The 26,366-nt window shown below is 36.3% G+C and overlaps 2 long non-coding RNA genes and 1 pseudogene across 2 annotated transcripts; 2 read left to right on the plus strand and 1 right to left on the minus strand.

Moving 5' to 3' along the window:
• The first annotated feature begins 1,290 nt into the window (after window positions 1-1,290).
• LOC122145001 lies at window positions 1,291-14,377 on the plus strand. The gene is made up of 2 exons (XR_006160028.1): window positions 1,291-1,392; window positions 13,832-14,377. It is a non-coding gene; the product is annotated as an uncharacterized LOC122145001 (long non-coding RNA).
• On the minus strand, window positions 1,714-26,366 carry LOC109047248 (annotated as a pseudogene).
• Window positions 20,799-22,530, plus strand: LOC122145002. Its single transcript, XR_006160029.1, has 2 exons — window positions 20,799-21,950; window positions 22,223-22,530. It is a non-coding gene; the product is annotated as an uncharacterized LOC122145002 (long non-coding RNA).

Here is a 26,366-nt window from a genome sequence, read left to right on the forward strand (position 1 = left end):
AGGTAAATATTAGCTGTGTGTGTGTGGGAGAGAGAGACATTATATATATATATATATATTATATATATATATATAAATTTATTTATAAAATTTTTTACTAAAAACTTTTACAGTTAGACTTTTAAATTCCAAATCACCAAATCTATCAAATAAAGTTCAGTGCCCTGTTGTAATAACTGCAGTAGCAGTAGATACAAAGAGAAGAATTACATGTATAACGCTTGTAGAATAAATGTGTATTAATGTATGGTGTGTGTTGTTGTGTTGATTTGAGCTGATGGAGGGACACTGGAGCAGACTTCACCATGACTTTCAGACAGCTGAGTGAAGTCACTATGTCCCAGCTTCACGACGGGATCCATTCCCCCCGGTACATTTCCACTCCATTCACACCCTACAGCAGCTGCAATATCCATGATTTTATATAATAATGATTCAGTCCATTAACTGTGACTGTGTCTCTCTTTACAGTCAATGTGGGCTCTGTCCAGACCTTTTATCACATGAGGTATTTCAGAGACTGGGGTTCAGCTGTATTTAAAGCGTCTGTCAAGGGTAACATTGCTGCAATCTATGCTTGCATACATTAGAGCATTGAAATGAATATTTCTCTGTTTTAATCGTCTCTTAAAGGATGGAAAGTGACTCAGATGCAGCACGTCAGCACAGAATGCAAGGTATTGTTTGGTCTATGTTGTATATATTTTTACATTACAGTATGCCATGGCAAACTACCATTCAAAAGTTTGGAGTCCGCAAGATTTTTTTTAGAATGCTAGCTGCATTTGAAAAACAGTAATATAGTGAAATATTATTTATCTATGTTTTCTATTTTGATATTTTAATCTTTTTTATTGATTCCTGTGATTGCAAAGGTGAATTTTTAGCACCTTAATGTCGGCATCATTGCATTTATTGACGCTAAACTTTTGTAATGTTGTTATGTATTATGTTTGTATAGTTGTGTGTGTGTGACTGCTTTTGTTTTTTACTGTACAGGAGTCAACCCACGATATGTATTGAGGAACTGGATGGCTGAATCTGCTATCAGAAAAGCCAGAGAGAAAAATGACTTTTCAGAGGTATGACTACATGTGATGAAATTTTGCTTTAATATGTTTACTTTGAAATGTAACTGTAGGCCAGGCAATTATACATAAAATCTCGAATATTTTTCAGGCAGACTATTATTTTTCATATGTGATAGAAAATTTCTTATGATGTATTTGTTGTAGGTGGCGCTGCCTTTGCAGAGCCCATTGTGGAGAAGACTCTAACTGAGAGCATTTGTGGAGCAGGAGGAGGCTGAGAGAGCCGGATACTCCAGTAAACCTCCATCCTGGGCTCAGCAGCTGAGGGTCAGCTCGTTCTTCCTAATCTGGTTTTTTCAATGTAAGCATAACTGAACATTCATTTTGCATCAAAACATTCTGCAGTTCAACACAAGCATATTAAATAAAAATAATAAAAAAGAAAATTTGCATCATGCATCTAAATAAGAACTCAATAAGGCCTTCCAGAATCTATTTAACAGTTAACTTTGCAAGACCCATATTTACTGACATTTCATTAGCAGTAATGATATAGCATATTTGTAATACATACAGTATATAATCTAAGTAGTTGCATAAGAACAAGTTTTTACACATTTTTAGTATTGTGGTGTACAAATAAAACAATTTCAAACAATTGTCAATTAGCTCAGCTTCAAGTTCATGGTTGACTGCGCTTTTTCTGCATTGCCGTCATCAGTTCTGCCATGAAGTCGCCACCTGATTGGCGCTGGCTAGTTGAGGTGGTAGTCCCTCTGAGGGGGAGAAGGAGCCACTTTTCTGACGGAGTTGGTGGGTTTGGGTAGGAGGCCGGTGCAGGAGCTCGGGGGGTGGAGGTGGGGGTGGAGGTGGAGGCAGTGTGTTCCACCTGCAGATGGCAAAGTTTTGGGGAGCAGGAGGAGGTGGTGGAAGAGACGCAAGGGGCTCTGGAGGTGGTGGTGGGAGCGCTGCTCCCCCGTAAGACGTCATATACTTTGGTGTGGACGGTAGGAAGTCAGGGGGCTGCTCGGCATTCTTCTGGAGGGAGGTGGTGGAGGACGGGCAGGTCATCCGTGGGTGGAGGTGGGATGGAGGATTGTGAAATTGCAGAGGTGGGAGGAAGGAAACTTGTTAACTTTGGTTGTGCTGGAAGGAGCAGGGAGCGAGAGGCAGGCAACATGGGGTCAGGTGGTTGAGGGAGGCAAGATTTCCATTGAAGGTGGAGGTGGTGGTGTGGAAAGATGTTGGTTGCCAGGACCCTTCAAAAACAAAACCAAAAAAAACATTCAGAAGACCTCTAAATACAATCATGAGATTACAAGTAGTTAAAACAGCTTTCAGGAACCATATATAGCCTTGTGATAAAAAAACTGTGCCTAATTGTATTGAACTTGCACTGGCAGTCTACTTCAAGTCTTAAAGTGTTACCGATAATATTAGTGATAAGCGCATTATTTTAACCACCGTTCTTCCGTTTACTAAAACAGCTGAGCAGATTGAGACGGTACCCTTGGTCTCCACTGCGGGGTGAGAAGCATGTCCATTTGCAGCTTTGGCTGAAAGATATATGCAAAACTTAATATAGAAAGATCAATGCTAGATTTTATGATGATCTGTTGAACTCACCATTATCTCTACCTTTAGGTGTCGGGGAGGGGGTCGATGCATTGCATGAGGAGGTCTGGATAGTGCGGTTAGCCCATGTTGCAGAGGCCTGCAGCTTTTCCTCACAGCAGCCTTGTAGTTGTCATATAACTGCTTACCAGACTATGACAAGAAATCATGCCAAAACAAGACCATTAATAACTAGAAAGAACTTAAGGGATAGTTCTCCCCAAAATGAAAGTTCTGTTTAACATTTACTGACTGTTTCAGAGTTTCTTCTTCTGTTGAACACAAAATTCAAGATAGTTACAAAAAAATAGATGATCGTTAGCCATTGGGTACCAGCAAATGTTCAGTTACCCGACATTTTTATAAATGTCTCCTGTTTGGAACAACTTGAGGGTGAGTAAATGACGTTCATTTTTGGGTGAACTATTCCTTTAAGCCCAAGACAAAGTTCAACAATAGCAAACTGAACACAACAGCTAAAGTTTACAGTGTTCATTATTTGTATTGTAAACTAGAATTTCTAATGCAAATGCTTCATTCTTCTTTGGATTTATCATTATCTACTTTCATTAAATATTTAGAAATGTATGCCTCTATGGGATTGGTTTCCGCTCACCTTTGCAATACGTATTCAGGTCACCCAAAGAGTCATGGACCACACATCATCACAACACAGATACTTGATGTATTGTGATTCTTTCGAATCTGAGGATGCTGAAAAACAGATCACACTATTAACCATATCAACCACTGTGTACTCTGATATAAAGGCCACGATACCTAATAACACTGCATTTGGTTGTATTCCATAACATTACATTCCACATAATTCCCTGATGATTTGTGAAACCACTTAGTATTTTTCGTATGTTGAATCTTTAAGCTCTTCTTGCTCATGTCTAATTTGCACATTTTCTTGTTTGTGTTTTTCTCTTTGGTTTGGTAAACAATTATTAAGGGTCATTCAAAGTTAGTTCCGTTTAGTTTTGATCATATTAGTCTTTCTCCAATAGACAATTGGTGATATTATCATTATTACTGAACTGTAGTTGCATAGCAGAGACAGTAGATGGCAAAATAAAATCACAATTTAGTCCTTAGGATTAGTCCTAAATATTGCTCTAAAAGAGGCAGAGACATTGTTGTGCTTGATAATTATTGCACAAGTTGTGCAAAATAATGCATGTCCTTTTCTGTTGGAGCATAGTCTGAAGTTGCTAGGTTTATTTTTAGATCTATATTATATCATGTATTGCATTTTATCATGTGTTTGCATTTTATTTCCCAATTGCTTGACTAACTTAAAACACAGAGACTCCTAGCCTTAGACATAGCCTGAAACACCCTTGGAAAGTATTACATGATTTTGTCATGCTTCCTTAGCAAGAGTTTAGCATGTCAGTGGACCTGGTTTTGTTAGAAAATCATGTATACAGTGAGGTATTTTTGGTCTCCTGTGGATAGATTCTAAGATCTTTAGCCAGTGATATTGTTTCCATGCCTCGTTTAAAAATATGTAGAACAATTAACCATATTCACACTTTCCAAACAATGTAACAGTGTAGAACTGAAGAAAAACTAAGTTTGAGGTATTTTAAAATGTGTGGCAAAGACTTTAATTACAGACAGGCTCTGAAAACCGCATGGTCTGAACCACACACACACACACACACACCCACACAAGTTTTTGAACTTTCAATACTTGTGGTAGGCTACTAGACCATAGACCAACAAACACAACAAAAAAAAATATATATATATCCATTTGGAAAGGCTTGAAAAACCCATGCGGTGTGGACTAAATATAGATAGGTAGTGGTGAGTGCCACGGGCTTGCTTTTAGGCCCTCTGTAGTTCTCATTATATGTACCTCCACTAGGTAGTATCTTTAGGAAACATGGAATTATTATTAATATTATTATTATTATGGTTAAAGACACTCAGGTATGTATTTTCTGATAAATTTTTAGAACCTATATCTCATTTTTAGAATGTATGTAAGATGTATCTGAAAGCCATTTAGCTTCAATAAAAAAAGATGAATTAAAAATATATGATAAGTGTAATATTGCAACATGGCTAGATGTTCATCTTTCTCTATAGAAAAGCTTCACAAAATGTAGCTTTCAAAGTTCTTTACCATAAAATGCTACCTAAAAATATTCACCTTTCGTGAATCTTCAAACCCCTATCCCTTTATGTTTTGTGTTGCTACAGCTAATGTCAGCTCACATCCATGCTCACTAAACAGGAAAAGATGCTTCCCCAACCACTCCCTGCATTCTGGAACTTTAAATGCAAGACATTAGCTTTTATCTTTGGGGGTAGTCATTTAGTTACTTGTTATATATTAAAGCTCTAGGCATACAGGAGACAAACCTTGAAATAATTATTGCACAATTTATGTTTAGCAGCCCAGGGTTTGGAAGTTACACCTACCAGCTTAAGTAGTGGTCTTTTAGTGGACATGTATAAAAGAGAACCAAGCAGATTTATGGTGCGTAAATATCAGATAAATGCCCTACTGCCCGGGCAGTAACCTAAAGAGTCCTTGTAATTATGGCACATGACTTAAAAAGCTGAGGTTGTCTCTGAAAACTGGCCGGGGATGAGGTCTGCCATTTTTACTACATTAGTAATTAAACAGGAATTTCATTCAGGGATGTAGTTTTGAACCAGTGGAGCAATTTGAAGGGTTGCAGTAAGGTCATCTTCAAACCTCTGACCCAGTCACACCATTGCACCACTCCTTCTTGTTATCTCAGGGGGAAATGAATTTACAGCTTCTGGTGCCATAAGCCTCACGTCTTTCATGTCCATGACTGCTGCTGATAGATAGCATTTTAAAACAAGGATTTGCTTTAGGGCCCAAAGTCCAGAAGCACAATTTCTTTGCATCACCCACAGAATGGAACAGAACGCCTTTCTTTAGTTTGATTTCAAGTTAGTAAACAGCTCTAAATCTCAGCTGAGACTCTGGAAAAAAAAAAAAAACAACAGGAAAACAAGTACCACCACCCGAGTTCTTCTGTTTCTACTGCTAACGTCCATGTCTATGAAAAGTTCTGCTTTGGTTTAAAAAATGTCCATGTCACGATTCAGTGTATTTTATAGAAAGGGGAGTGGTTTGTTGATTTATTTATTTATTGCTATTAAAATTACTATTAAATTGATCTTTAAATTGATACAAAAACGACCATATTCCTTTAAAATATGAGATATTTGAAGCTTCTCTGTATTATTACTCTTATTATTGCTGCTCTAAAACAAACACTGAAAACAATAGACCATATTAGGCTTGAAACATCTACTTTTGCTTCTTTTTACATATGTGTAATAAATCAGGAATTAACTACTGTACAAATGTATCACTCCGTGAACTCTGTACATGGTTAAGAACTCAAGTGTAAGTGTTGCAAAACAAACTTATTATACACAAGCACTGGTAATGCAGAGATATGTTCATTCAAAACTACATATGTAGTTACATAATATTTAGTGAAGAAACATTTAAATAAATCATTATGCCTTTGTGAAAAAGTAAGCACACATTTAAATGTGTATATATAAAATAATACTGTAATATATAACACTTGTATATTGTATCACATTTTTATTTAATGTATTTAAATATATTTGTCATTACAAATTTCATTCATACTGTTGCAGTTTAGTATATTATCATATATTAACATTAAATGTTATATCAAATATAACACTCCAGTTATAGTCAAGTATTTTACGTGTGCCTTAGTGTGTTAGTCAACACATCAAAATAAGTGTACTTCTTTATAGCACAACAAAAGATTATTGAAACAAAAAGAATGTGTACTGTCTTTACGTACACTTAAGCAGCATCTTTTGTCATTAATATTATATTATCTGCAAGCACAGATTTAATATATTGAACATATATTTGTATAATATTATATATCCCAGGTTAAAAAAAATTACACTTTCATAATGTACTTAAAGTGCTCTATTACCACAAGCTAATTTTGTACTTAATATACAAAAAATGATTTTAGTATTTAGTTTTGTGTGTACTGTATGTATATGTTACATTAAAAGTGCACATTCAATTCAATTAGATGCGTTTCTTTTTCAAAACCATGGGCTGAAACCGTACCTTAAGAATGAAGCAGTGGTCTGTTGGTGCTTTGTATTTGATTCTGTATTCTTTGCAGTAGTAGACGTTCACATTGTCAAACTGCACCAAGCACACAAGATCCCGTGAAGCCTGATAAAGACAGAAAAAAACCATTAGTCACCGAAATTTAGTTGCTTGACCTTTTCACCAAGCCAGTTATTATTTAGGACTATGTACATTGAGCTTAATTCATCAGAACTCCATGTCTGGTCAAAATACACTGTATGTTTTATTGTCTGGATTGCCTGAGCTGACCTTTGTCTTGCCTTTGGGTGAGTAATACACAATCCAGAGGCCCGCAGCAGGAAGTAGCGCTGTCTCCACGATTTCTTGCCATCCTCCTTCAGATACAGAATACCCTCCAGGTCAGGCACAATGACGGAGGCTCCACAGAAGTTCTCCTGCACCCAGAAATGCAGAACCAGACATGAAGACTTTGATCATTCGCTTACACTCATGTTGTTCCATATAGATTTCTGCAGAACACACACTGGAATGACATGAGGGTGAGAAAGTTGTGTCGAAATTGGATCAAGACCTGCATTACTTGATCAAGAGGGTCCGGTTATGATGTTAAATATGACACCATTACATTTCTTTTGATAAATGTCTTCATCTGTATCTTTAGATAAAGCCTCTCAATTCTATCAAAGTTAAAGCCAGACGCACCTCCAGTAGCTGTTCTTTGTCTTTGTCTTTCATGTCCTTTAGAGATTTCTTATCCTTTTTCCACATATAAAAATTCTGTAAAAGAAATTGGAATGGACTTAATATCGATTAGCATTCAGCAGAATTGCAGTAATTGATCATCAGGTATTCATGTATGTCATGAGGCACCTTTAAAGACAGATCGTTCTACACTAATGGCCACTTCTAGATTTCTACCATTAGAGAAAACTGTCAATGTGCTGAGATTAACTGCTTTTCTAATTTCTGTTCCATTTTCAGTGAATTTACAGGGCACAAGAAATAGAGAAGTTGTTTTAGTGTTAGAAATGTCAGAGTTATTACAAGCAAAGGAAAGGGAAAAAATATCCACTATTTTTAGCACTTTTATATTTAGTTATTTATTGGTCACAGTTCAGTGACCAATTCTCACTACTATGACGTTTGCCTCAATAACTCCTAATTTGCTGCTTATTAATAGTTAAGTTAGGGTATGGGGTAAGATTAAAGGATGTAGAAGAATCATGCAAAATAAGGCATTAATATGTGCTTTATAAGTATAAATATATGCTATATTTAATAAGCAGCCTGCTTAATAATAGTGAGAACTGGTCCCTAAATTATTAGCTATTTATTAGTAATTTCATTTGTATCATCAAGAAGCACAAATAGCTGTCCAAATACTTGCCTGAGGGTTCCTGAACACTTCATACTTGTCTTTTTTCTCATGAAAAAGCACTTTGTTTTCAGTGTCCCTTGTCCATGTAGAAAGAGGCTCCACTAGGTTCTCATGGTCCTCAAACCCTCGTTCTGTGGAAAGTTCAAACTCAGTTCAAATGTCATTTCCCTTTTATAACTAAATATCTATAATCAAAACCACCCCTAAAACTTATGCACACGTTATGTAAAGATTCATTTGACAAACACTTTTATCTACAGCAACTTAAAATATTTGGTCCCACTTTATATTAGGTGGCCTTAACTACTATACTTAAAATTTAAAATAATGATTTGATACAATGCACTTATTGTGTACATACATGTTTTTGCATTGTAATAAATTTCTGTAAGTGCATTATAAACACACTGTTGACCCATCCCTTACACCTCAACCCACCCTTAAACCTACCCATACCCCTAAATCTGTCCCTAACCTCACCCGTGTCCCACCTCAATAACAGCAAAAGTGTTTTGCAATACAATATGAACACATTGCACTTTCATTGCACTTATTTTTTGATGCAAGTGGGTAGTAGTTAAGTACATTTAATTTAATTTTTGATGGAATATTTTAAGTAAATTTTACTTCATTTTTGATGCATAGTAGTTAAACCCACCTAACCCCACCCCCACCCCACACACACACATTTTGTAGCGGGTTTTTTTTTTTTTTTTTGTATGGCTAGCAGTTTTTGAGATTTCAGGATTTCCTTATTCAAATAGACTTGGTCTTAGCTGCCTGGATGCACTGTAAAGCATGAGAAATACACAGCATGAAAGTAAACAGCAAGCTCAAACTTCCTCTGAAAGTAACTGGTGTAAGCGGTTTTCTTTTTTGAATAGTTAACTTAACATGAATTTGGTTTATTTACTGGAATGAAGCTGAAAGATCCCCTGAAAGTAAAGAAAAATAATATGAAAAAAATACCGTTTTCAGAAATAATAATGATGGTAGCACTTTAGATTAGGGAACACAATTAACTCGTTGCTGATAAACATGGATATTATTAGCATACTGGCTGTTTATTAGTATTTGTAAAGCACATATTAATACCTTATTCTGCGCAAACATTCTAGATCCTCTAACCCCACTCAATACCTAAACATAACTATTACAAACAAACTACCTTACTTTCAATAAGCAGCAAATTTGGAGTTTATTGAGGGAAAACTCTTTATTAATAGTGAATATGTGTGTTACTTATTCTAAAGTGTTATCATTAAGTCATTAAGCAAATGTTTTTACTGTGCACATCTCCCATTGCATTGGTGCCAACCCAGACAATGTGGTATATACAGTATATATGTTCTATACTGTCTGCAACCTCCCATATTCTCAGTTAAATATCACATATACTGATTAAAAACTGGAATGAAGAGATCTTACGGGTGGTCTGAAGTTTGATGTGGTTACTGGCATTACACCCATGGTGTGAATCTGCTTCAAAGGCATATCATGGAAGCTATTTTTCCCTGAGCATGTGTATGATTTCATGTGTCCCTCAGCTCGATGAGAGTGCTCTAATAGATGGGAGTAGATGATGGTGAAAAGCTGTATATGTAGACAGCAAGGAACGGCAATAGAGTATGAAAGTATACTGTGGCTGGTTAGATGTTTCCCTCATGATTATAAGTCACTCACAGTAGGAAATAGCATCATGCTTCTCTAAAATGAACCTGGCAAAGATCTTTAACACAGTTAAAGTTTGACTCTGTTCCTTCCTAACCCTGGTGAGTAATGTTCTCTATGTGGTTAGATTGCATTGACGGTTCATTTTCAGTGAGAGATGCCAATAGAAGGCAGCATGAGGGACAAATACTTTTGACAACAAAGAGGTCTATTGCAAGTTTTTAAAGTGCCAATTGTTAAACTATAACATTTGGTTTCCACCATTCCATGTGTTATTTTCTCTTGTGAAAAAGAAGTGCACTAAATGCGCACTTGTAGTATATGTGAAATGTTAAAAGTATATACTTGCAATTAAAATTTCAAGACTATGTTTATTAACTTTTGTAACTTTGTAAGTGTGCTACGTGAATGTTAGCGTACACTTACGTGGCATTTTTATTCCATTGACATATTATCTGCAAGTACTGTTTTTGTTTTTTAAATATATTTTTATGTCTTAAAGTACACCACAGGTGCACTTCTTTTTCTCTAGGGATAAGAACGAATGGAATAACACAAGATAAATCCAGTCTATTCATCTAAAATTTGGCAGCCAGAAAGCAAACATATGGTAATGGCTGCAGATGAAGCCTCGGAGCAGATGGAGAAAGAAAAATTGGGGATTTCGATCATAAGGACTGTATTTCCTCATGATAAGGAGGTTGAGTGACGGTGTCTGGGGCAGTAAATTAAACCCACCTGTCGTTTGGTGAATGAGAGTGAATGTGTATAGTGGTAGGTCAGCTCTGTACTGTGAGCTCACTGGAGCCTGGCTGTCAGCACGCCAGTAAAAACACACTTCATCATCTTCGCGAAATCCAGCTTTATAAAGCTGATGACAACTGAATGGACATGCAGGTCTGTGTGTACCTGGATGATACTCACCAGTCTGTAAGTCAGGGTTGGTCTCGCACACAGACCAATCCACATTGCAGTCACAATGTGTCTTCTCAAACAGGTTGTCCATCACATCTCTGACTGTTTGTCTCTCATCCACCATCAGAGTCTTTGAGCTGCCGTCCGTAATCTCCACTTTCACGACCAGCTATCACAACAAAACATAAATAACAAGGTTAAACTTACTGTAGTTAACATGGTAACTGCATGTTGTTTGTTTTTTGTGGTGATTTGCATCTCCATTTGGAATTATGGCATAGTTTGTTGGCAAATGTGCAACAAAATCTTTGCATGCCCTGTAAACAAAGCAAACTGTTAGGATGCTTTACAGTTTATGTTGGTCATAAGATGTCATCCAGTTTAGCAGTTCTTGGTCAGAATATTCTGCAAAGTGGAACTTCTGGCTAAACAAAATTTAGTTGAAACCTAAATATTTTAAGAAGCCTGGTAGAAGCCTAACATAAGCACACACTGGTGACAAGCCATGCGGGTCTTTTTAACAGAGCCTATGAACAGATGTTTGGATGTATATACAGTAGATATATACATTTTCTGTGAAATACATGGGAAGGATGGGAATGGCAATACATTTAAAGGGAACTACTGGCTCTGCAATGGTGCTTGAAATGCTCATCGAGAAATTTGAATATCAACAATCATGCTAAAAGTGTAGCTTAGTGCATTCAAAATGGTCTCATTTTGATTGTAGTCATGTTTTGTACTGACCACATTGTTTCAGTTATCATTGCAACTTTAACTATGTTCTTGCTGTAATCACTGTTACAACATATACTGTACACCGGATAAACCACTTTTAGTAAGCAACTTTAGATCACTCAGTGAAGGCATTAAGTCAGTGTGGGTCATGTAACCTATAACCAGACTAATTAGAAACCAGACTGATAATCCCTCCTGGAGTCTGAGCCTTATTATTGCAAACAATTATTGCTCAAAGGTTGCTCTTTTATTGCTCAAGAGACTGTTTAGTCTTCATGATACTTTATCATGATACTTATGAGACACAAAAATACACATAACCTATGCAATTGTTGACAATTGTTGATATTATGATTATGGATCTATACATTTCTAACAATAATTTTGGACAGTTATGTAGTTGAGACCAGCTCATGCGAGTCTGAGTCAAAAATGAGACCAAAAGTGGGATGAGTCTGAGTCAAGACCGAGACCTGAAGATGGTCGAGTCTAAGTTAAGACAGAGATCTGAAGATTGTCAAGTCCAATTCTAGACCACGACCTAAAAAAGTGTTGAGTCAGAGTCAAGACATCAACCTGAAAAAGGTTTAGACTGAGTCAACCAGCCTGATACCTGAAGATGACTGAGTTCGATTTAAGATAGAGATCTGAAGTGTTATGTCTGAGTCAAAGCAGAGGTCTGAAGACCGTTGTGTCAGAGTCAAAACTGAGACCGGAAGATGGTTGAGTCTAATCCACTTGAGCTTTTCCACTGCGTGGTACGACTCGGCTCGGCTTCCATTTCCACTGCAGTTAATATCGCTTTAGAGTTGGCGGGATTATTCACATGCTGTTATAGGTGCGCCGCCTCTACTGCCACAACTCCTAAAAATACCTTTTTCATTCCATGTCGCCCCATCAAGCTCTCGCTGGATGCGCTCCTCTGCTATCAGCAAGAGGAACGTCTGTACTTCCGCAACAAACAAAACTTTTTGGTTGAAAAGGTGCACTCATTCAAAACAGTTGCATTTGATTGTTAGTTGATTGTGCTGATTAGCGGTTCTTTTGTGTTTGTGTCACAAGTTCAGTGACGCAGGTAGCGACGATTCTCTCTGGCCAATCCGTGATCAGCAGAGCTTACACGTCACGTTTTGGTAATGGTACGGTTCACCTGGAACCTCAACCGAGGTACCAGGTACCAAGTACTGTACCCAGTGAAAAAACCCCCAAAAGCAAGCCATACCGTGCCGTACCATGCAGTGTAAAAGCGCCATAAGTCAAGACTGAGACCTGAAATATTTTGAGTCTGAGTCGAGACAAAAACCTGAAGATGGTTGAGCCTGAGTTAAGACAAAGGCCTGAAAGTTGTTGAGTGTAAGTCAAGACAGAAACCTGATGAGGGTCGAGTCCAAGTCCAGACAGAGACCCTAAAGAAGATTGAGTCAGAGTCAAGACAGGCCTGAAGAAAGTCTGATTCAAGACCTGAAAAGTATAGAGTGCAAGTCAAGACCAACACAGCATTTCTCAACCAGGGCAGCACTGCCCTCAGTCGGTGTCAGAGAAGGGGATAATTGAGGTGTAATTGGAGGGCATTTATTAAGGTAGGTTTACGCTAAAGATTATGAAGAGACGAGACAAGATGAAACATTGGGACTATTTACAATGAATATGATTTGCAATATTCTAACACCATGTTAAACTGCACACATCAAACCAAAGGTGCTTCATGATGCTTGTGGATGCTTAAATGGAACCTTTAATAAAGAACCTTTAACATCTGAAGAACCTTTCTGTTTCACAAAAGGTTCTTTGTGGCAAAAGAAGGTTCTTCAGATTATAAAAAGGTAAGAAAGAGATGGTTCTTTAAAGAAGCTTTGGTCAAAATAAATGGTCAAAATAATTCTTTCTGGAACCAAAAATGGTTCTTCTATAGCATCGCTTGAAGAACTTTTTGAAGCACATTTATTTTTAAGAGTGTATGCCAGAAATACAATGGGGAAACCACTTATTACTTGTGTTTACTGTCTGTGACACGGCTGCGCATCCAGTGAACTTAACATGCAGGCACAATATTAAACTGAGAACCCTAAACAAATAATTAGTAAGAATACTTTTTGTTTGTTGATTGGCTGCTGTTTGTGATAAGGTACCTAATTAAAGTCTGAAAGTCAAATTTCTAACCAAATACCAGTAACTGACTACTTCAAACCTTAGTAAATCATGCTACATTTATTTAAATGCTCTTCTTCTATAAATTCTGCATCTGAAATGGGAAACTCCAACAAATGCATAAGCTGCATGTCTTTAGTAAATGTTGTGTTTTATTTATTCTAAGGTCTAGGGGAGACAATTTAGATTAAACAGATGTTGTGTGTGATTTCTCTTAAGGAACGTCCTACATGAGGCCTCCTTTGGATTCCACGAGAGGGAAGATGTCTGAGCATTCAGCAGGGTGCAGGCATGCTCCAGAATGCCCTGATCTGACTGATGTTATTACTCTTTTAGAAATGGATCAGTGTGGTGGATGTCCTCTCATCTAGATCACCTAATGCAGTCAGCATTTTCTACCCCACAGCATTGAACAATGCCATGAAAAACATCTATATTTTTGCAGTTAAATGACTCACATTCTTGATAAATGGATTTAGGAACAGTCTCCAGCTGTTTTATAATAGCCAAAGCCAGCATGAATCATCGTGAGCAGTGCCTAACTGCAATAAATAATATACTTGACATCATTCAAGTCCATTCAAGACGGAAAAATGATTAAAATGACTGTATCTCTCACCTTTTTCACTTTGGCCTCCTTTAGCTTCTCCAAAGCAAGCTTGATCTTATCTGCTTTCATCTGTTCCTCTAGTTCTTCCTAACGGAAACAAAATGATGTGTGTGGTTTCAGTGGGTGAGTGTGACATTAAAGGGCTCTGCATATGGGAAATGTTTACTTTTACTCTCTGCAGATTAAATCTAAAAATGACAAAGGAAGACGGTATAGTGTTGTCTGGTTTTGCAGTCTGAGGTCAGAGAATCTTAATGGAAATTAAGCTAGTAATGCGATTAATTAGGGTTAAATACATACAAATATTTTCATATTTGTACAATAGCCTATATTCCAAAATATCCCCAGGCATTCTGGGATCCAAAGAAGGATGTATGTAATGTATCCTTCCTATATAATTATGCTGCACAACTTGTAGAACAGCCTTCACATCGGTGAAGAACAAGTGCATCTGTAATGCTTTCAAGTGCTTGTTAGGCAGGCATCTCACTTAAGGTTTTAAAACAGAGCTGATCTGCATTATAAAACCGTCTGGATATCTCCTGTTGTACATTCTGCCAAGCACTGGTCTAGACAGAAAATAACATTCAGTGAATATCAGGCTGAGCTAACATTGCAATCATGAGGATAATTACATTTTATGGTTAAGCTTTTTTTACATTCTGAGTGGAAATGGATATTGTAGAGACATTCATAAGGTTCATATGCTTCAAAAAGTTATTGCAGTTTGTTGGCTGCACTTAAATTCCATTATATTCACACACATTTGGCCTGGTTGTGTTAAAATAAACCCTGTAACCTTCAACTATGTACGTGTTACCCACATGAGGCCTGAGCATGTGTGAACCATTCAGAATGACACTTACTTTTGATGGTTTGGAGGTGGGTGGTGGGGGCGGAGCTGCAATGGAGTTGGAAGAAGTTGCAGGTCTAGAGGTGTCAGTTGATGCTATCAGGTTAAAATTACTCTGAGGCTGGGAGGGTATTTGGGCAACTGGAGCTGACCCCCCTTAAACGTATCTCTTTCTGTGGCAAACTTTTCTTCCGTGGCACTGATATCTGCCACCAGATCAGCCATCAAGGCGTCCAAGTCATTGTCTTCCAGATCATGCAGAGATGCTTTAGAGGTCACAATGTGAAAAGAAAAAAAAATTGTCACATCAAGTTGCTATATTTTAAGTACAAAATATAGCAACTTGATCTAATCAAGTGGTGTGCTACTTCATATGAATTTTTAAAACATGATACAAAACATAAGATTAATAATAATAATAAGCATGAAGGTCCACCCAACCCCATCATTGGGACTTAAGTAGAACATGTCCAAAGGAGATACAAAGTATGACCATACAAATAAGCCACCAATTTATTCAAATGTAAAATATTTACAAATTTCCATGAGATTATGTTGAATATTGTGGCCAGAAATACACAATTTCCCACCAAATGAGCAGCCAGGGTTTAACTAAAACCAGGGAGGGAATTCATAAAACATGGCTGGCCTCAAATTAAAAAGTTGTGGGTTTAAAAGTTAAAAAAATTAGTAAGTTCTTAATTTGTGACATTTATTAATGTCATGTGCGGGGCTCTGTGACAACCAGAAATGAATAAAGAATTCATAAAAATAAATACATTTTTTAACAAGTATAGCTTTGCTTTCAGATAAACTTTCTCCACTTCAAACATCTGTGCATCTTTGGGCTGCTCTCAGACATAATTTCAAGCAATTTTATGGTTAATTAATCACTAATTTCTTCCTAAAAGCAACACTTGATGAATGGAGCCTTTTTGGTGAAATAACTTGGTAAAACAGCAGACACTTGTGAAAAATATTACGTTGAAATATTGTTTACCATTCAGATCTGTAAAACCAATGGAAAAGTTCATTTCCTGAGGGGCAGGAATGGAGGGAGGTTTGGGCAAAGGCGCAGACTCTGTTTCTGCTTCAAAACTCTGTGAAAAGACAAATGAGGAACAAGTCATATGAAAGACAAATATGGAAGCTATTTTTTAACTATTTTTTAAACTGCAGAACAAACAGCACAGGAACTATCATCTTATAAACATACAAATGTGATATGCATATTAGTCTTAAAATGGGTGCTTCCCACTTTTGTTTCATATTTTGTGCTCATACTGTTCGCATCGGACTTATACCATCTCTAATTTATACTGCATGAAGAAAATATACACATTTTCACTGCATCGTATCTCTATACTGGAACTGTTTGAATGGGATATAATTGCTGTGTTCTATTGAAGTAGCCAAATGCAACAAGAAAATATAAAAGAAATATATATTTTTGTGAAGCTATTCCATATTTTTTTCACTTAAAAGCAAACAAAGGCACGCATCGCACTGATTAGCCAGTTTCCCTTCTTGAGGATATGAGAAACATACCTGCGTTAGGAGATCCATCTCCTGCATCATGTCACTGAACATCGCATCAATGTCATCCATCTACAACAGGAATAGTTGGGAGATGAGAATTTAACATCTTTAGAACAAGTTTTGCAATAGAATTAGGGAAAACCCCACATAATGTGAGTTCAGCACAGAAACCGAACACAGAACTTGAGGTATGAACACAGGCCTAGTTTTAACAAAATGCATTCTGATCATTTCATGTAAACACACACACATGTTCAGTGTAATTTCATTTATTATTTATTATATCCATATCCATTCAGAGGTCAAATATTTGTTAACACTTTATTTTAAGGTGATGTATATTACATGTACTTAGTATTGTAATAACAGTAAATTATGCATAATTACAAGTAAAAAACAAACAAAAAAAACCTTAACATATTTTACATGACCCTCTGATTGATTTAGATTAAACTTTCACTTTTATTATCTCCTCCCTGTGTTAAACCAATCTGTCTCATGAGCCTGTAGTGTGATAATGTGAAGTGTCACTGAACATTCATGCATGCAGACATCCTGACTATAGTACTTGATTCTACATGTGAGTCAGCATTCTCAGCTGAACATCCTCCCATCAGTCATTTATCCATTCACCAGTGAGATCATAAACTGAATGAGATACTGTAGAGAGAGAGAACTACATTTATTTTTTTATAATAATGGCTAAAAAAAAACACTGAGAGTGTTTAGTTCAAAGTCAGTACTACTTAATGGAGAAAAAAAAACTAAGATGTAATAAGTTACAATTGTTTTTTGTCCCACTGGTGTTGTCATAATCTGGCCACAAAAGTAGTTTTGTAATTGCTGTGCAGAATTGGTCATTTGGATGGTGCTATTTTTTTTTTTTTTTTTTTTTTTTTTTTTTACAGCAGCATATAAGTGTTTGTGATTGGTAATATAGAGTACATATATAGAGTAATATACCATATAGAGTAATGAAGAGTACCTGTGCACATGTGTAAAAAAAAAAAAAAAACATTGCCCAAAGCTAAACATTGCACAATATGCATCCAGAGGCTATAGATAAAAGCATAGCTTGCATAACTCGTTCTTTGCCAAGACATGCAGAATCCCGCCCATGAACGCTCAGCACTGCCTGAGTGTACAAAATTACAGAAAGTATGAATTACGTGCAAATGAATTTGCCAAGAGATCATTCTCTGTCTCATTCTACTGTAGACATTAACTGATTTATTCACTTACTGAATCTCCAATGATAGATTAAACTTTTCTTTTGTCACAGTTAAAATATATGAGCCAGTTTAAATAAAGATCTGTTAGCTTCACTTCTGAGTATTCAGCTTCAACTATAATAAAACAAACATTATCTGTTATCTTGATCCAAAACACCCAACTCTGGCCTACTTCCCTCTTATTCTCCCACATTCAGAAATTCGTTTGTGCAACTGCTTTGAATGAATGCACATGTTATCACTTTTTAAACATAGACGTCTAGCTTGTATCGCATGGTTCCTGCCACAGACATGAATGATTCCTATAAATCATGTGGCTTATTGAGAATAAGCGTACTTTTCAGTCTGAGAAGAGAAACATTTTACTTGGATGATTAAGTGGGCAAATCCCATAGACATTAAAGATGGGATTCAAGCCCTCCTTCAGTGTATTTATTTGTTCTTTTTTAATCTAAGAATGTTTACTTGATCTTTTTGCATTCTGGAAAAAAAATATAAATCATATTTCATATTAAAAAATTTTTTTTATTTTAATTGAACACAACAATGCAACTCAAGCAATTCTTCATTTAAATGTGAGTTGTGCTGTAATACTCCAACTAAAACAAGTTCTTCAATTAATACTATGTCAGACTAAACTGCCGGAGTCTACTCCAGCACCTGTGAGTTAAACCATGGTGCATCCTCTTGTTTAAATGAAGTACTGCCGTGCAGCCAATCAGAGAGCTGTTTTATGTGCCGCTACACATGGGGAAGTGGTTACAGAAACTTCCCCTCACAAGATGTTGAAAGCAACAGGAAACAGATGACACTCACTACTGTATCTCTATGCAACTATCACAATACGGTGCTTTGTATACGTGTCTTTTTCCTAACAACTGATAAGCATGGGCATCATTATATTATCAGTATATTCACATCAAAATATAAGTAAATGTCTTTTGTTAGATTTATTATACATACACTGAAAAAAGTTTTTCAAGCAGTACGTCATCCAATTAATAATTTGTCTTTCTATGAAATTTACCATTATTAGTTTTATTTTTCAAATATTTTTTTTAGTTCAAAACATTGATAAATATAAATACTTTTCATTAAGGGCTCGACTTATATATTTTTGTTTTGACGAATGTAAAATATCAGGGTTAGATTATCTCATATTATTAAGTTTATATCATGACCACGCCTCCTCACACTGGTGCTGCGAGTCCGTTAATAACACCATTTGTCACAGTAAAGCCTTCTACACACTGCACGACTTTAGCAATCCTATAAGATAATTGCTGGTCACACTGTGCAACATGGATCTAATAAACTTGGGTACGACATGCATGTAGGCTATACGATGATGACACCTATTGACTCGTAGGCTACGACACACGTTTCTATAGAAGAATAATACATCATTAGCATGCACTAGTGGTAAACAAAAAGAGCATAATGAATCACATTTTGACAGTTAATAAGAGTTGGAGGTAAGCAGTTTTATGTTTTAGCGTCATGTCACGTTGATTTCATTTCGCATTTTTACTGGTTGGTCAGTAAACATGGGTCGTAACTGCAAATACATTAGCCTTGTCCAAATACACACACTTGCAGTCTTGGCCACACGAGAGCGCGTGCGCGCGTCAGGAAGTAAGCGCGCAAGACTGTCCAGATCTTAAAAACGCCAAAGCGCAGTGCCCTTAACGCACACTAAATCCACACTATCTCCAGTATCGCTCAGGAGCGGTATTTGTATCCCATCATGCATCATGTTTTAGAACTAATGCTGTGTTCCAGGCAGGTTTTTGAGCCCGTAAATCATGACTTCAAACCACGACTCATGACTTTGTAGCATTCCAGGCAAGTCACGCCAAACTGCCTGAGCGCAAGGAATTGTAGCTAGATTATTAATTTTATTGCAACATTATATTGTCCTAAAGTCTATTTCTACCATGTACCACTTGCATAAACACCGCATCCGTAGGCAATATTATCCGTAGGGTCTGTCATTGTTGTTTCCCGGGCTATGTGACGTCAGACCTCGGAACTGGGAGTACATCGATCTAGTACGAGTTCACGGGTGGGAAGTCACGGGTTTGACTGCCGTTCCAGTGTTACGGGTTGCCTGGAACGCGGCATAAATCGCAAGACTTTTTGCCAAGATCGCGAGAGGTCACGGAAAACTTTCCAATGTAAGTGAAATATTAATAATAATTAGATATTACATATAATTTGGTAGTAAAACAAAGTTCAAAACTTTTATTGTTGCAAAGGTGAGTAGCCTATATTTATTCTGTACATCAAATGCTTTTTATCACTCAATTAGAAGCACCAGAAATTAAAGTGTGTCCCATCAGGTAATGAAAAGTAGTACACACACTTGTGGTCTTCATCCTCACTTGAACACTTGGGCCAAATACAAGAAATACGTCATATAAGTAGTCAAGTGATCAAGTTCAAAGACCACAAGTGTGGGTATTTGGACAAGGCTATTGTGCGATGATCATGCTGAATTTCTCACACTGCCAGAAAATTATCGTAGGCTATCTTTGGTCGCAAGACTGTGACAACGGCCATCTTTGAACCTCTCACTGTACAACATAGGACCACCGATTAGTACAATTTGTTTGCAGATACGACCCATGTTTACTGAACAACCAGTAAAAATGTGACATGAAATCAACGCAACATGGCACTAAAACATATAACTGATTATGTTTAGCTCTCATTTCTTCCACTTTCACCGCTCCCACTTTTTTCAGCACACATAAAAACTACAACTGTCAAAGTGTGATTCATTATGCTCTTTTTGTTTACCACTAACGCAAGCTAATGATGTTTTTATTCTTCTATAGAAACGTGCCTCGTAGCCTACGAGTCAATAGGTGTCATCATCATACAGTCTTCATGCATGTCGTACGCAAGTTTATTAGATCCATGTCGCACAGTGTGACCAGCAATGATCTTATAGGATTGCTAAAATCGTGCAGTGTGTAGAAGGCTTTAGATAAGTTAGGTGTATGGATGTTATTTTCCACCATTTACCTTTTTTTGCTCTTTCTTTTCTTTGAGAGACTGTTTGTGATCGGCAAAAATTGTTGTTTGTCTAAACGACGGGACATTTCTCATCTGTTACCTAGCTAGTTTTCTCTCGTGCCTGCAGCGGACAAAACTGCGCTTGAACCCCGGACCAGTGAGATCGACTAAGATTATTTTCTTCTTTTCCTTTTGTTTTATCTCTCAATGTTGTTTATGAGGAATGTAAGTTAATTTAATTCATACAGCAGCCGCGATTGCAATGGAGGAGAGACGATAGTGGCGCTAAAATGGTGAGTGCGATAATTTAACGACCACGTTTAATAGACATGGCTGTTTTTAAAAAAAAATAAGTTTAAAATAATTAAAGGTATGAATACAAAAACGGATGAATATACTTTTGTTCAATCAAGGTTCAGAGCCCTCTTAACGACTATCTTGTTTTCGAAGGAAGAAGAAATGGAAGAGATGCTTTAGAAGTGTTAAATATGGCCCTCATAACTGTGAAAAGAGAGCACAGCTAACGTTATATAAACATTATCCCCGGTTTCACAGGTCAGTCTCAGACTAAAATGCATGTTCAAGCTGTCTCAACTGAAAATATCTTTTACTGGCACATCTTAAAATATGTCAGTGGCATTGTCGTGTCTCAAGATGCACACCAGTAAAGTTCTTAAGGCATTTTTATAGAAGTTATTTAAATATCCTAATTTAACTAAGGCCTAGACCTGGCTTAAACTAAGCTCTGTCTGTGAAACCCTGTCTCTATGTTCAAACATGGATGTTATACACGAACGAAACAATGTTGTTGTTCACATCAGGCATGTACATACATTTAAATTACTTTATGCGCTAAAATGTACACTTATATCACCTCACAGCAGAACTCCAGATCAGCTGTATGTCATGTGTGTTAACTGAGACCTGTTCTGAGGAGGATCACTTTATTGACAGACACACTGTACAGTTAAATGTAAACCCTTAAGTCAGATGCCATTATAAAGACTGTAACGTTAATGTTTGCTCTTCACAGAAAAGTTGTCAATGACAACAGTTGTCCTGACATCACCCAAAGTAAACCAGGTATGTATAAGTGCATTCATCCCATGTTGTATTTGCCATAATTACAAGTTTGCAACTTGGAAAAAGAATTGATGTCCTTGTAGAACTTCTACTTGTATCACGTGACTGTACCTGACTGCTGCAGATTAATTTAGGCATCGATAGTGTTGCCATAGAAACACAGTTCTAAGTAGAACACAGTGTAAACGCAGCATATGTTCTTGAGTATCTGACAACAGCATTATCTAACTGACTTGATAATGTCTTTATCGAACTGTTTCTTCCTCTGTTAGGACGCAGATGACAAGACAGACTCCAGTAAGAATTATCAGCGTTGATCAAGAAAGTTCAGATCTAACCCATCTAGAGTGGGAGACATCTTGAAAGGAAACTTTGTAATGGCTGAACCGACTGATCTCAGGCCTTCTATGTCCATTTTTTCAGACTGTTTTATGCTCTGCACCTGGACTAAGTGTTTGAAAAGCACTTTATATTTTATTCAGCAGGTAATGCTCAACCTTGGAAAAAGGTGAGTTAGCACCTAAAATTCAGTACTGCCAATACTGTGAACTCAGAGTGGAATAAAACCATAGAGTTTTGATGCCGTTTGTTGTGATTCTGAGATAAACTGTTTTATGTTAGTTTGTTAAACTAGTTTTTTCATGTTTTATGGGGAAATGTTTTCAGATAAAAAAAAAAAAATCAAAACATTTTTTGTTGTGTTTTTAAAATTAACATTTGGAATTGAATTAAAATAAAACAGAAAATTGCATAAATGTTCCTTTATTTTTTTTTTATTTTTTTTTAGTTTAACAAATTGGAAAAATAAAACAACTTGGAAATTACAGTGAAAAAAATTTTAATTCGTCCAATTAAAAAAATTTAGGGTAATGATTCACATCTATATTTTTTATCTTGAGCCAATGAAAAATAAATAACTTGCCCTAAACAATATTTTCTATGTCTATGAAAACTATCAAAAATAAATTTCTTAAATGAGAATTTTTGTTTTAATTAAATCTAGATATTTTTTCAGATCAAAAATCAAATTTAAATTAATTGACTTTCTTCAAAAAAATAAAAATAAAAATACTTTGTGCCAGGTTTTATAAAATAGTTTTCATTGACATAGAAAATATTGTTTAGGACAAGTTATTTATTTTTCATTGGATCAAGTTAAAAAATACAGATATGAATCAATACCCTATTTTTTTTATTTGGATGAATGAAACATTTTTTCAGTGTAGATCTGAGGTACCAATACAGGAAGAAATGAAAACATGCAATTGCCCAGCATTAGTCATGTTGAAACCTTGTGTCAGAGTAAATCTTTGGTTATCTGACTCGTTTGAGGACATTCTAGATACTGTTTAATCTATTTTTCCGGTATATTTTATGCTTCAAGAATCATTTTCATTTGTTTTGTTAAGTGTTATGGTAACAATAATAGTCCATATCAAGGGCATCTGTGCAGGATTTTAGGTCTGGAAAAGAAATGAGCTCAATGTTTCCATCTGTTTCACAGCTGCATGTGCTTTGAATTAAATATCAAGGAAGTTATTTAGTTTTACTGCAATCAAACCGGTCTTACCTTGAAGGATAACTGTAACAAAGTTCTGAATTTTGTTAAATTTCATGAACTCTTTAGTTCTTTAAAAAGTACATTTCTGATATAAATCTATACAACTAATACCTTATTGTAGGTCCACTGTGGAAAAAAAAATATAGCATAGCACATCAACAAGCTACACAATTTATGGTATACTCATTTATATAGCATGAAAAGTACACAATTAGTTACAGTATACGGCAAAGTTTACTTTGGAGTTTGTTCAAAAACCTACTTTTAATGCAACAGTAATAGTGATACCTGCTTTATAGCAAACACTAAAAATAAGAGTTGATTCCTAAACAGACTAAATATTTTGACCTGTAAATGTCATTTTTGAGACACAAGAAAACCTATAAACAAATTTATTTTGCAGTATTCCATGATTTGGGAAAGAGCTATGTAAACATATCTTAACAGCTCATTTTCACAGTTCTCTGAGTAGCCTAGTAGCTACAGTATAATGTGCTGCAGTAATGCTTTTTAAAATCACTGAGATGCTATCATTCCTTAGTAGTTATTTTAGTCTGAGGAAAACAGTCATTACAGACCCAGACGGACTGTTGACTTTGGGGTAACCTGATAGAAAAACAGTCTCCTGTTTGTTTCTTCATCAAACAGTGTTTTAGTTCAGCTGGTGTGCCGTTCTATGATTCCTGTCACAGTGCTTGTATACTTTAACTTGTGAGCTGTTATGTTTGAAACACTAAACCGCTTTATCATAAGCAAGTAGAGCCCGAGACAAAAAAAAAGTATGCTTTGAGGCTAAAACGTATGCATATGCAGGAGTTCACATTGTTCTGTATGAAATTTTGTAGACGACATTCTAATTCCTTCAGTCACCATTGTACAAATTATTGTTATTTGCTAATTTAGAGCCCTGACAGCATGTGTTATTCCAAATTAGACCGAGTAACTGAGGACAAGCCAAACAGCAAAAACTGAAGGCTTGTTCTTTACAAAATCTAACATATATTGTCCATTCTAAGTCAACATGAAATGACATTCCCAACTTTACTTCCATACTGTGGCAGTTTATCCATCAAGAATTGTTTGGATTCTGTAAAGTGGGCGTTTCAGTGGATCGTTGAGGACTATTCAAATAATCAAATTTTGATAATAACATGCACTGATGATTCATGCACAGTGAAACTATGTTTTGAGAAGCTTTAATGATAAATGAAACTACTGTTAGTCCAAAACTATTAGACATTGTTTTTAGCAAATATCACACTGATATGGGTGTGGTGTTATTTGTTCTGTTTGCTTGTGTCCAACAGTGCAACAGGTAACCAGTCACAGCAATATAATGAATTAATTGATAAGTAATCCAGTCAGAAGAGAAGAGTGAGTAGTTTGAGCCATTTTCCACAGCGCCTTCTGCTCAGTTCAAAACAACATATTGGTCAAAAGCAAATCTGCCCATGTCATCTTTATGTCTGGACCCTAATCAATAATCAAATATACTGACTCACATCATCATTACAACATATAGGTACTGGTCTAGCATTTAAACTCCTTTTTTATTTTCATAAAAACAATCAGTAAAGTAATTAAAATGAGTCATTAATGAAAATAATCTACAGAACTGTGGAATTAGACTAAGACTAAGCACCAGAGACACTATAAAATCATCTTGTGATTTGATTATTGTCAAATGTAACAGGTATTTGATTAAAAAAATCAACACACTGAACCTAGTCCTAAAAATTAACATTTGTTTGAGGAAAAACATCACTTACCGTGGTTGATTTGGCAGTTTTAATAACTAGGTGTTGGGGTCATGAATAAGTTCTGTAAAATGCCTCTCTTTCCTGTTTAACGGTGGACACCACCCAACCCACATGCAGGAGGCTGCTGAGCTGTGGCGCTTGTATGTTAGTCACTGACACTTCCTGCTTGACACGGAAGTTCAGGTCTAAACCTGTCTCTGCATACCATCTGACGCTGAAAAGCAGCAGCATACAAGTGCGCAGCTGAGATTGTGCACGAGACAAGCCACCGAGTTTATTATTTCTCTGTAGATTACATATTGGTCAATGATTGATAAGTGTTTCTCCCTGTTAATGATTGATGCCATTGTTATGCATGTCTGCTTTTAGTCAGCAATGATACGTTTCAACTTGAAATGAAGCCATGTCATTTTATAAACCTGCTGGCTAGTGACTCTATTGCATGCAACTATAAAAATTATTAATGCTATAGAAATAGTTCACCTAAAATGAACATTTTGACCATCTAAGATGTAGAAGAGTTTGCTTCTTCATCAGAATAGACTTTTAATTTAGCATTACATCACTTGCTCTCCAATTGATCCTCTGCAGTGAATGGGTGCCGTCAGAATTAACATCTTGTCATTTGAAAAACTGGGTGTTTGTATTGAGCAAATCCTTCTGGCAAAAAGGTTTCCCCCAGATTTGTGGAAGCAGCTTGGTTTAAAAGTGACTTTTGTGTAAGCTGTGCTTTATTGTGCTTGTTTGATTTATTTAGATTTCCAATAACAAAAGTGTATGAAATGTAGTGTGTCGGGACATTGGGCCAGAATTGAACAACACGTAGAAAATATTCACAAATTGAAATATTTATTGCAGTGTGGAGGACAAAAGACATGCGTTTGGACTTTAGTGTTGGTTTTCATTGTTTGTCCAAATAAAGAGGGAAATAGCTTTGGATAGAAAACGTACCTCTTCATTTCATGGGGTTTTCTCCAGTGTTGACATATTTCCTACTGAATCTGGGAACGCATGTTTCTGTCATCATTTCACAGCGATGCCACAGAAGAACAAGTTTTGGTTCCCCAAAGAACCTTTCAGTGAACAGTTCCTCAA

This window comes from Cyprinus carpio, unplaced genomic scaffold, assembly GCF_018340385.1.
Source record: "Cyprinus carpio isolate SPL01 unplaced genomic scaffold, ASM1834038v1 S000006818, whole genome shotgun sequence".
In the NCBI taxonomy this organism is placed as follows: Eukaryota; Metazoa; Chordata; class Actinopteri; order Cypriniformes; family Cyprinidae; genus Cyprinus; species Cyprinus carpio.